Source organism: Pinus tabuliformis, chromosome 1_2 (genome assembly GCF_031772625.1).
Source record: "Pinus tabuliformis cultivar Carrire ecotype Pingquan chromosome 1_2, CPIR1, whole genome shotgun sequence".
NCBI lineage: Eukaryota > Viridiplantae > Streptophyta > Pinopsida > Pinales > Pinaceae > Pinus > Pinus tabuliformis.
In genome coordinates, this window is record NC_142298.1 from 804981765 (window position 1) to 804994194 (window position 12430).

Sequence of the window (12430 nt, forward strand, 5' to 3'; positions counted from 1 at the left end):
AGAAAATAGAGGCCTCAATGATAAAAAGACTTCTGAGGATCAGTTCATAACTTTTGTCAGTTCAGTTTTGGAGCCCTCTCTCTCATACTCTTGCATAGTTAGAGTTTTCTTGGAGCACTCTTGGATTCAGAGCAAGAAGGCAAAGGAAAATTAGGAAAGAGCAGGGGAACAACATGATCAATAACTACAGTGGGTTTTCTCTACAAGTACCGAGTTACATGTATGATTTCCTTGCTTGTTTTGGCATGCATGGTGTATGCATTTGGTTCTTTCATTATGATTTGTCATTGGCATGGGGAAATTCCTAGATTGACAATGGTTTTGTCCAGCCTTTCCATTTCCTAGATAGCCATAGTGTGTGGTTTTTCCATTTTCTTTATGATTAGTGCTCATGTTCCTTATGGTTGTGGGTTTAGTTATTAGTTCTTGGAGCCTTGGTTGGAAAAACACTTTGGAAGCCCTGTAACAACTTGGGTTGAGTTACTAGTCCTAGAAGCCTTGGCTAGAAAAATGCTCTAGAGACATTGGTGGGTTGAGTTACTAGTCCTGGAAGCATTGGTTGGACAAATTTCCTGGAGCTGGATAATATTTGTGGGTTGAGTTACTAGTCCTAGAAGTTGGGTTGGAACAAATGCTCTAGAGCCCTGGACAACTTGGGTAGAGACCGATATGGTGATGGTTAGTGATGTACAACTGTGAGATGGAATCACTGGTGGAGGGTTGAGGTGGTTTGGCCTCTGGAAGCCCTGGTTTGGTTTTGTTTGGTTTATTTCATGAGATCCCACATTCATGTTTGGAATATGGCGCAGGTGTGATGGGTTGAAAGAGATATTTGGTTCAACCCAATCAATGGTCAGATGGTATGTGGAAGTCCCTGACATGGTTGGATTTGCATATGTTAATAAGAGCTCCTTTCCTCTTATATTTTATGAGTAAATGTTCTTTCTATTATGTGGTTTTAATGGCTATTCTATCATTGATATTTATCTGGTTATATGCTGGTTATAAGCATGATTTATGACAAACTTGAGTTATGGATCTCATCATGTTTTGGTTAGTAAATGAAATTTCAATGAATGCATGACCTAATAGATTATATTGAAGCTATTATAAGAGGGCATCAAACCTTCTTGATGACTCTCAAATAAGTATGAGACCCCTATGTTCATATGTATATTTATGACCTGTAGATTACATGTTCATCATGTGTTTGACGGAATGTCTTTCAGGGTTAGGTATGGTTAGGTCAAGTTCTCATCTAAGTTTTGTATGGAAGGCTTTATCCCTATGTCATTTATCATTTCTAAGAGGTTAATTAATTTATGGGCATAGGTATGGATCCTAGCCCTGAAAAAGTGGCTTAGATCTTGCAGTCGTTGGCACAAAACTGAGTAAAAAATATTGTAGTTTCTCCCTTGCAAGCTTGTGCATGTGACTAGAGAGTTGCAGTCAAAATAAAGAAGTGTTATGCCAATGTCCAAGGGTCCAGATAAGTGAAAAAGAGTCTTCACTCAAGGTTTTGGCACCTGGAATGGTGGTTTAGCCCTTGGGGATCTTGTAGCACCCGAGGGAAGTCAGTAAGGTTTGGTTTTCTCGATTCCACTTCCTTAAGATGATCTAGGAGGTTGAGTCATATCATAGTAACTCTTCATTGCATATTTAACCTAGTGGACTGGTAAGCTTGGGTAAGTGTGGGAGGAGGGTGTTACAAGAAGAGAGTCACCATGACAAGAGGAACAACCAATAAATGTCATTGATTGCATCAAGGAGAAGGGAGAGGGGAATTAAAGGTGAGCTCCAAGAAAGAACATATAAGAGGAACCCAAAGTAAAAGCTCGTGTTGAAAGACCTCGAGTGAAGGAGCATACAATGTGATGGAGAAAACAGAGGATTGAAGGTGGGGAGGCATAACGGGGGCAAAAATGGACCAAAAAATTGGATAGGTGGGTGGGGGTTTGGGGATGAAGAATAGAATATATAGATAGTAAGAAGACTATGCCCAAAAAATGTTGCTAGGAGCGAGGGGGGAGGAAATGAATAAGAGAACACCCAAGCACCAGAAAAGATGAAGAGTTAACCAACTTGTAGGAAGATAATGAGTATTGAATGATAAAAATTCTGCACATAATACAAGGATTACCAGTTTTTTTGTGTGACACATACCAAAGAGTGGAGCATCTCCCTTGAATTTCCAAGTAATCGATTTAGAATGTAGCTTTTTAGCAGTTCAACACACTGTAGGGAAAGGTTGGACATAACATAATGCAAAACTATTCCCAATCTCTGAAGGTTCAGATATTAGGTTTCCTGGTTCTCCAATTTCACCAATAATGAGCTCGAAATGAGGATGCGAGTTTAGAGCCACGAGTAAAATCCTTCCCCACAATGGAACCACACGAGTGGGATCATGACTAATGAACAAAATGTATGGTATACAACTCAGATCTGAATACTTAACTTCTAGTATGTGGCTATCCAGAGTGACACTTTGCATGAATAGAAAAATAAATGTTATCACGGGGCATGTTGTCACGCCCCCCAGTCCTTTTACCAAGTGTGATGGTCGCAACCATCCCCTTGACCCACCCCCTCCATACAACCTCCCCCCAGATCTTTTGTCTCGACAATCACCCCGTCAAGGGAATCCATTTTATCATATTAATTGAAATGAATAATTCATATCTATAACTTCATTATTATAGAATTTCAAGTTTAAATTTAGTTAGTAATCATATAAAAACTTAATACTCACAATAAATCATTTTTCTAAATTATGTATATAACATTAAAAAAAATAAGGAATTTGCATAGATTCATATTAATTGTAAGTCTATAAATTATACGGGATAGATCAAACCTCTAGAGATATAAACATTTCCTTTATATATAGAGAGAGAGAGAGAGATTTCATATTTCCACTTTGAATAAATTTAAATTTAAATAAATTTACAATGATTTGAACATATTTCATAAAACAATAATTTTAACAGGAGTCATGTGGTGGTAATGTCGCCACTTTTTCTTTTTTGAATAGATCTATTTTTTGGAAGCTACATACAGAAAATACAAAGACAATGACGTTTCCACCACTTGACTATTGTTATATTAAACAACCAATAATTCATTTCAAATTTAAAATAGACTATCTTGAAAACTTTAAAGCTTTATGGATTACATAATTTTGATTTGAATACCTCACAACTTAAAATTATAAGTAGAACTAAAACACACATCAATATATAAAAGGTAAAGATTAAAATGTTCATAATATTTTTATATAATTATTATGCTATATTAAAATTAAAATTAATTATGTCAATTATTCATATTTTTAATTAATTTATAAATTAATATAATATAAATTTATTTTATTTAAATTAATATTTATATAAAAATAATAATTTAATATTTATTGAATATTAGAAAAAAATAACTTAAATTAATTTTAATTATTTAATTATTTATATTTAATACAAAATATCATTCTCTAATGAGATGCATGGTATATTCATGACTTGGATTTTCCAAGGGTTTCTTGAGGTTAGCTTTAGGAGGGAACTTGTCCATCCCCCTGTGACAACAATGATGATGAAATTGCTAAACAAGTTTTGCCAAAGAAAATAAGAATAAGGAAGAGAATAATTAATTAAATTTCTATAATAACTATAAAGTTTACTATTAAATATTATTTTTTTTATTAGTTAAACAACCATACTAAATATAATATTTATATATTTTTTTGTATAAATGTGATCATTATCAAATATAAAAAAAATTTAGTTAATTATATCATTATACTATTACACATTTAATTTTTCAATTAATATAATAATAATAATAAATTTTTCTTTATTTTACTCATTTGTTATTATTTTTTTGTTTGTGTGTAAGATTGGTCGGACGTTTTCGTTTATTTTCTTAAAAGAGAACAGGGTACAACCATTATTTAAGTGGTTAGGTGGCCTCAACCTCCCCAATGGGAAACTAGATTTGTTGGCCACCTAACTGCATTATAAGCCATCCAAAAATAGAAAATTCTAAGACTAACAAGAAAAGATATATATGTTTGAGTATATTTAAACCTTCTACATTCTAAATAACTAAACCTAGATAGCATAATATGCAAAATTAAAAAGAAAAACTCATCCAAACAAGCTACTAGTCATGAGGTTAATCCACTGGAGCTGGATCCTACGTACTCGAACTAGGTATTTATGCTTGTGGGAGACATAGAATATGTTTCTCAATGCAACTGAGGCAGGTATTCTATTGTTGTATTTCGAACTGAATCAATTTAAATTCCTTACGAATTTATGGGAGTCCACAAGAAGACTTGGAAGAATCAAAAGGAGGGTTAGCTAAGGCTTTGGTTACTATATTCTTCATTAACCAATAGAGATACAATGTACGTTTATATTGGGATGATCTGCCTCTAGGGTGGCTTGGGTTTGGCACCAAGTCTTGTCATTCTCCCAAATAAATTTATGTTTCTGTTGCCTAATGGTTTAACTCTACTTCCCAACTCGAAATTAACTAGCAAACCTGCATCAGGGTACCTGTCTGAAATGCTTGAGCTGCATCTTGGATGAGTCACGAGGTGGTGTTGTGGCTTCTACTCCTCACATGGTGAGGTTGGGGTTGTTTACCTCCAAAACTCGTTCATGTCTTTCTATCGCACCCACGACCACCACCAGCCAGAGGGCCTTTGGTAGAGGAGGGGTGATCCATATTATTACATAAACCCACACTGTGAAGATAACAAACCTTGGGACAAGATGCTAAAAATTTGAGCTCACACTGAGTGACAAACTTAATGTCCCAAAACTCACACTGTATAAATAAACTTGTAAGGATAACATGACATAAATGTAGATAACATTGAGTACAAGGAATATATACCCAAAATATTCCTTGGTGAATGATTTGGGTCTGTCGGAGGAGTCTGGAGATAATAACCCAAGCCTCCCAAAGTCATCTTAGGGTAGGATATAGAAATAAATTAGGAAAAGCCATATCCGAGAAATCTGAATTCTTATCAAATAGAGAAAACAATGAACACTCAAGGCAAGAAATACAGTCATCCATGCATGAGATATATATTGAATTCCAGACAAGAAAACCACAATACATCCCCATCCGAAATAAGAAGATTCCAAAATAAACAGAAACAATAGTGCAATATTTAGACAATCCCTCATGAAAACCCACTTTTTCCTTCCGTCATTCATGGATAAGCTTCCAACTGACTCCAAGAGTTGAATTATAAGCACTTCCTCAGTGATAAAACAAAGAAACTAAGTGCATAGGGGAAGGGATACATGGGAAACATAGAAAAGTAACATACTTGTTGATGTAAACCATTCAAGGAAGGAAATCATCTGCACTAGGGTGACAGACCACTTGGAGCTCCTTCATGTTCAATCGTCAGTTTTCCCCAAACTTTGTAACCATATCCTCTCTTGGAACAGGAAAAATGTGGTTTAGTATTGAATAATTACCTTCATAAAATCCTGACGCAAAGGCGACCTTGCCACCTTCCCCTATGCCATAAAAGAGTTGCATGCGCAATGCCACCTTTCCATACAAATTGAGTGTGTGAGGGTTGGAATAAGGCCACCCTCTAGCCTTTCCTTTCATCACATTAATCATGGCGATGATCCCAATAAGGCCACCCTACCAACTCGCACCCCGATCAGGGGACTCATTTGTTGGTATGGGTACACAAGAAGGATGGATCAGGGTGCATGTGTTCAAATTATAGGGAGCTGAACAAGCTTACTATTAAAGACAAATTTCCCATTCCTATCATTGATGAATTATTGGATGAATTACATGGAGAAATTTGCTTCACCAAGTTGGATCTTCGTTCAAGATATCATCAAATCAGAATGAAGAATGAAGGCATTCCAAAAAAAACATTTAGAACTCACGAGGGTCATTATGAATTTTTGGTCATGCCTTTTGGCCTTACCAATGCACGTTTTACATTTCCAGGTTTGATGAATTCCATTTTCAAACCCTTCCTTAGAAAATTTGTGTTAGTATTTTTTGATGACATACTAATCTACAACAAGTCTTGGAAGGATCATGTTCAACATGTTGACATGGTGCTCAAACTATTGGAGGAGAAACAATTATATGCTAAAAGATCCAAATGTTTCTTTGGAGTACAAGAGGTGGAATATTTGGGTACGCAGTTAGCTCATAACTCATCTTATCATCCTCAATCTGATGGGAAAATTGAGATAGTGAACAGATTTTTGGAAGGATATCTTTGTTTCTTTGTATTTGATAAATGGACACGATGGGTCAAGTGGTTGCCTTTGGCTGAATGGTGGTATAAAATTTCCTTCCATATTTTCCGCAAAAAAGACCCATTTATGGCACTTTATGGATATCATCCACCTTCCATCACATCATCTTTAAAAGAAAATTCTAAGGTTCAAGCAGTGGAAGATCACATCGAGCATCAACAAAAAGTTCTCAAACTCTTAAAGGATAACCTCACTTTGGCGTAGAATAAAATGAAACAACAAGCAGATCAACATTGCAGCGAAAGAAGTTTTGATGTAGGTGATTGGGTATTTCTATGACTACAACCATACAAGCAAATGTCCCTCAAGCAAGCAAAGAAGGATAATAAATTATCACGAAAGTATTATGGTTCGTACAAGGTGTTACAAAAGATTGGTACTATGGCATACAAATTGGACCTTCCCACATCTTCCCGAGTGCACCCAGTTTTCAGAGTTTGATGCTTAAAGAAGGTGATATGTGAGAAGATCCTAGTTCAAACAAAATTTCTAGCACTTGACGAGGAAGAAAAAAATCATATTAGAACTGAAAGTAGTCACAAAAACAAGAAATCGACAACTACAAAATCATTCAATTTTAGAGCATCTCATCAAGTGGAAGAACTTACGCGCTGAAGATTCCACATGGGAGGATGATAATTTTATACAGAAGCATCTAGAACTACTCAAGCGTTGAGGACAACACTTTTTGGAGAGGGGCATTTTAGGTCCCTATACTACTAGTGTAACCCCTTATTGTTATTAGTGCAACCACCTTATTGTATTATTGTGCCCATATAGTCCCCATGTCGTTATTATTATGCCCCATAGAAGCCCACTATTGTTATTGTTGTGCCCCTACAATATTATTGTTATGTAAGCTTTGATTGTATTGGGACCCCTTAGACTCCTATATATAGAAAGGAGGTCTTATCAGTTGTATCATCGAAGATTGTTCATTTGTGTAATGTAAAGGAGGTTTCCCCCTTGAAGAGGTTGATTTTGAAGTCATTGATTTATATTTTCTATATTTTTGTGAGCTGGTTTCATAACAGTAATGGTATATTAACTCAGTCTACATTAAAAATAAATAAAAAAATTATATATATATTTGAGTTAGTCATTTGATGGTTGTCGATGGTGGTTTACAAGTCATGGTATTGCATAGTCCATGGTATTTTTCCATGACATTTGTTATAATGAAACACATATTACTATAATTAACTTGTGATTTATTTCTTTCTATATCAGATTTCACTTTTTAAGATCATCATTGTTTGGATTATGTTGATGGTGTTGGACCCGCCAACATGTCCGGGGATCTCCATGGTAAGAAGTCTAGCTTAGACCTTAGACCGTTTGGAGTAGGAGTACCAGCAGTGGGTAGTAAAGTTATGCCTTGACTGCGATAGCGCGCAAAGACAAGCAATATATCTTTGTCGAAAGAAAGTGTGTGAACTTGCAGCGAGTCAAGAGAGATGCATGGGGATGTTCTAACACACGGAAGGGGAAAATAGGTGTATCCCTTAGAAGCCTATAATAGTACGCAACCTTAAAGGAACACATGAGCTGAAAGACATCACGAACTAGAAAGCAGAATAGTCGAAAATCCAAAGTGATGAGTTAAACCAACAACACACTTCAATAAGATTCATACAATCACATACGGAATAGTCCATACATAAATGCATAAGTTAAAACTACATACATTGCTAAAGTAACGAGAATAGTCGAACTACAATAACAACATATGCATGAAACGTGGTAGCTATATTATATTATATAAAGTGAAATTTCCATCCATACATACAACCATCAAAACCACTAGCCCCAATAGTGGAACGTTATAGTCAACACCGCTTGCTCCTCCAAAGAGACATACACACTCTACACTGTGGAGAAGCCAAGGCTCGTCATAATACTCTCCAAGCCCTCTCTAAGCAATGCCTAGAAAAATCTTGGCTTGCAAAAGCTGTTGTGTGTGGAGCATGATTGTTCAGAGGTCTTTGTTTCAGCCGGATGTATACCCCAGGAATTTTGAACACCCCTCCACGCGGGGGTGTGCGGGGGGGGGACTTTTCCCCCCTACGGGGATCCGGGGGGGCCGATTCCCCCCCAGCTGGGGGGTCCGGGGGCCAGCGGTCCCCCGGCGGGGGCTCGGGGGCAGCGCCCCCGAAGCTAAAAACAGCTGTAAAATTGCCTTGTAAAAGTATAGTAATTTCTAGTCAATCTGGGCCGTTCATTAGGCAAATGATCTGACGGTAGAACTTATGTTTAGTTTAGGGTTTTTTGCCCTAGAAGGCAACCCCTCTCTTTGTATGAGGGCATTGTATTTGAGGATGTGATATAGATGTGTATTCTGTGAACGAGAAACGGAGAGGTGAGACTGTGAGAGAAAAGAGAGGATATTACAGCGGTTTTGCTGTAGGTTGTGTCTCTTCATTTTGTTGGATAATAGAAAAGGAAGGATTGGCTATTCGAGGTGGACGTAGCCCAAACTGGGTGAACCATGTATATATGTGTCTCTCTTGTTTTGTGCGTTTTCTGTGTTTATATTTCTAAAATATTTTATGTGTTCCATTACTCCGTAATATTTAATATTCTAACAACTGGTATCAGAGCCGAAGGTCTATTTGGCTGATAAACTCACAGGAAAGAAGGGTTCCTAGTTCGAGTGGGAGCAATGGCGGAAGATGGTAAATTTAGGATCGAGAAATTTAACGGCCAAAACTTCTCGCTGTGGAAGATGCAGATGGAATATTATCTGTATCAGAAAGATCTATACCTACCATTGGGCGGAAAAACAAAGATGCCGACGGGTATGAAAGATGAAGAATGGAACCTTATCGATAGAAAGGCACTCGGAACAATACGATTGTGCCTTGCTGTGTCAGTCGCCTTCAGCATTTCGAAGGAAACCACGACAGCGGGTTTGATGGAGATGTTGTCGAAACTACATGAAAAACCCTCGGCCTCAAACAAGGTATTTCTTATGAAACGGTTATTTAATATGAAGATGTCGGAAGGTGGATCTCTTGCAGACCATTTAAATGATTTTAATACAGTTACAAGTCAGTTAAGTTCTATAGGGGTAAACTTTGATGATGAAATTAGAGCTCTGTTATTCTTGTGCTCATTACCAGAAAGTTGGAATGGTTTGGTAATGGCCATTAGTAACTCCGTTTCTGGATCTAGTACTTTAAAGTTTGATGATGTTGTCGGTGCTATCATTAGCGAGGAAATGCGACGGAAAAGCTCTGGTGAGACATTGGGAAATGCTTTGAGTGCAGAATCTAGAGGAAGAAAAATGGAAAGAGGAAAGAGCTCAGGATATCACAGTAAATCAAGGAAAGGCAAATCCAAGTCCAGATCGGGGATAGTGTGTTGGAAATGTGGAAAGAAAGGACACCTAAACAAAGATGGTAGATCTTGAAAGGGAAAAGAAGGAGATGCATAGCAAGAAAACAATCATGAAGCAAATGTGACAGGTGAGGTGTTACAAGATGCTTTGATTCTTTCTTTCGAAAATATTACTGATTCCTGGGTGGTAGATTCAGGGGCCTCATTCCATGCCACACCTGATAAGAAATACTTTCATGACTACGTTCAAGGAGATTTTGGACAAGTTCATCTAGGTGATGATAAACCTTGTAAAATTGTTGGAATGGGTAAGGTTCTTGTAAAACAGCAGAATGGAAACCAATGGCTTCTAAAGGAGGTAAGGCATGTTCCAGATCTAAAGAAAAATCTGATTTCAACAGGGCAATTAGGCAGTGAAGGTTGTGTGACAAATTTCACAGATAAAGCTTGGAAGGTCACCAAAGGAGCCATGGTAATAGAAAAAGGTGAAAAGGTTGGTACATTGTATTTATGCAATGGTATTTCTAACTCTGTTAATGCTTTGACTTCCAAAGGAGAAGATGCAGCATTATGGCATCATAGGCTCGAAAACATGAGTGAAAAAGGGATGAAGGTTCTTCACTCAAGGAATTTGTTGCCAGGTTTGAAGAATGTTGATTTGGACTTCTGTGAGAATTGCATTTATGGAAAACAGAAGAGAGTCAGATTTCTCAGAGTTGGGAAAGAAAAGAAGAGCGAAAAATTAGAGCTTGTGCATACAGACGTATGGGGACCTGCTCAGGTATCATCTCTCGGTGGCTCTCATTATTATGTTACCTTTATTGATGATGCAACTAGAAAAACTTGGATTTATTGTATTAAGAATAAATCTGATGTATTTGATACTTTCAAGAAATGGAAAGCTTTGGTTGAGATTGAGACAGGAAAGAAATTGAAGTGTCTTAGATCAGACAATGGAGGTGAATATTGCAGCAAAGAGTTTGATAAGTACTGTTCAGAGCATGGAATTCGTAGAGAGAGGACAGTTCCAAGAACACCACAAGAAAATGGTGTGTCAGAAAGGATGAACAGAACAATCATGGAGCGTGCAAGGAGCATGAGATTGCATGCAGGATTGCCTTTACAGTTTTGGGCAGATGCTGTAGATACTGATGTTTATCTAATAAACAGAGGGCCTTCAAGTTCCTTGCATGGTGGTGTTCCAAAGGAAGCATGGGCAGATAAAAAGGTAAACTACTCTATTTTAAAGCCTTTTGGTTGTGAGACCTTTGTCCATATTGATAAAGAAAATAGAACAAAGCTTGAGGCAAAGTCAAAGAAATGTACCTTTATTGGATATGGTGTTAATGATTTTGGTTATCGATTATATGATTATGAAAATCACAAAATCATTAGGAGTAGAGATTTAATATTCAATGAAAAGGCCTTGTATAAGAATCAGTTGCAGGAAAAGAAGAAAGAAAACGAAAACAAGGAATACGCAGTTCTTGATGAAATTACTGAAAAAGTAAAGGTGCCTGAAAATAATAATAATCAACAACCACAACAACAACAACCACTAGAGCAACAACAGGCACCCCAAACACCTAAAAGTGGTGTTAGAAGATCTACCAGGATAAGTATACCTCCTGAACGATACTCTCCTTCATTATACTATTTATTGTTGACTGATTCCAGTGAACCTGAATGTTATGAAGAAGCAATGCAAGTTGAAAGCAGGAAGAAGTGGGAGGTAGCCATGAAAGAAGAGATGGACTCCTTAATGCATAACCAGACTTGGGATTTAGTCAGGTTGCCTGCAGGAAAAACTACATTGAAGAATAAATGGGTTTATAGGCTGAAGGAAGAAGATGGAGGAAAACAGAGGTACAAAGCTAGACTTGTGGTGAAGGGGTTTGCACAGAAGAAAGGTATTGATTTTGATGAAATATTTTCTCCTGTTGTTAAAATGACTTCAATCAGAACTATTTTAAGTCTTGTAGTAGCTGAAGATTTGCATCTTGAGCAGTTAGATGTAAAGACAACCTTTCTCCATGGGGATTTGGAGGAAGAGATATATATGCAGCAGCCACAAGGATATGAGGTGAAAGGGAAGGAGAAACTAATGTGTAGGTTGAAGAAGAGCTTGTATGGCTTAAAACAGGCTCCAAGGCAGTGGTATCTAAAATTTGACAAGTTTATGTCTGAACAAGGTTATACTAGATGTCACTCTGATCATTGTGTTTATCTGAAAAAGCAAAATTATGGCAGCTATATTATATTGTTATTGTATGTAGATGATATGCTTGTTGTAGGATCTAACATGTAGGAAATAAATGTGCTCAAAAGAAAATTGGCAAATTCATTTGAAATGAAGGATTTAGGTGCTGCAAAACAAATCCTTGGTATGAGAATAACTAGAGACAGGAAAAATCGTAAATTAACATTGTCTCAGAATGAGTACATACAAAAGGTGTTGAAAAGATTTAACATGCAAAATGCAAAACCAGTTAGTACACCTTTTGCTAGCCATTTCAAACTTAGGAAGGAAATGTGCCCAAAGACTCAAGAAGACATGGATTATATGTCTAAAGTTCCATATGCATCAGCAGTTGGAAGCTTAATGTATGCAATGGTCTGCACAAGGCCTGATATTGCACATGTAGTGGGAGTTGTAAGCAGGTACATGAACGATCCAGGAAAGGAACATTGGATGGCAGTGAAATGGATTCTCAGATATTTGAAAGGTACCACAAATCAAGCATTATGTTTTGGTGGTTCAAACATATCCCTACAAG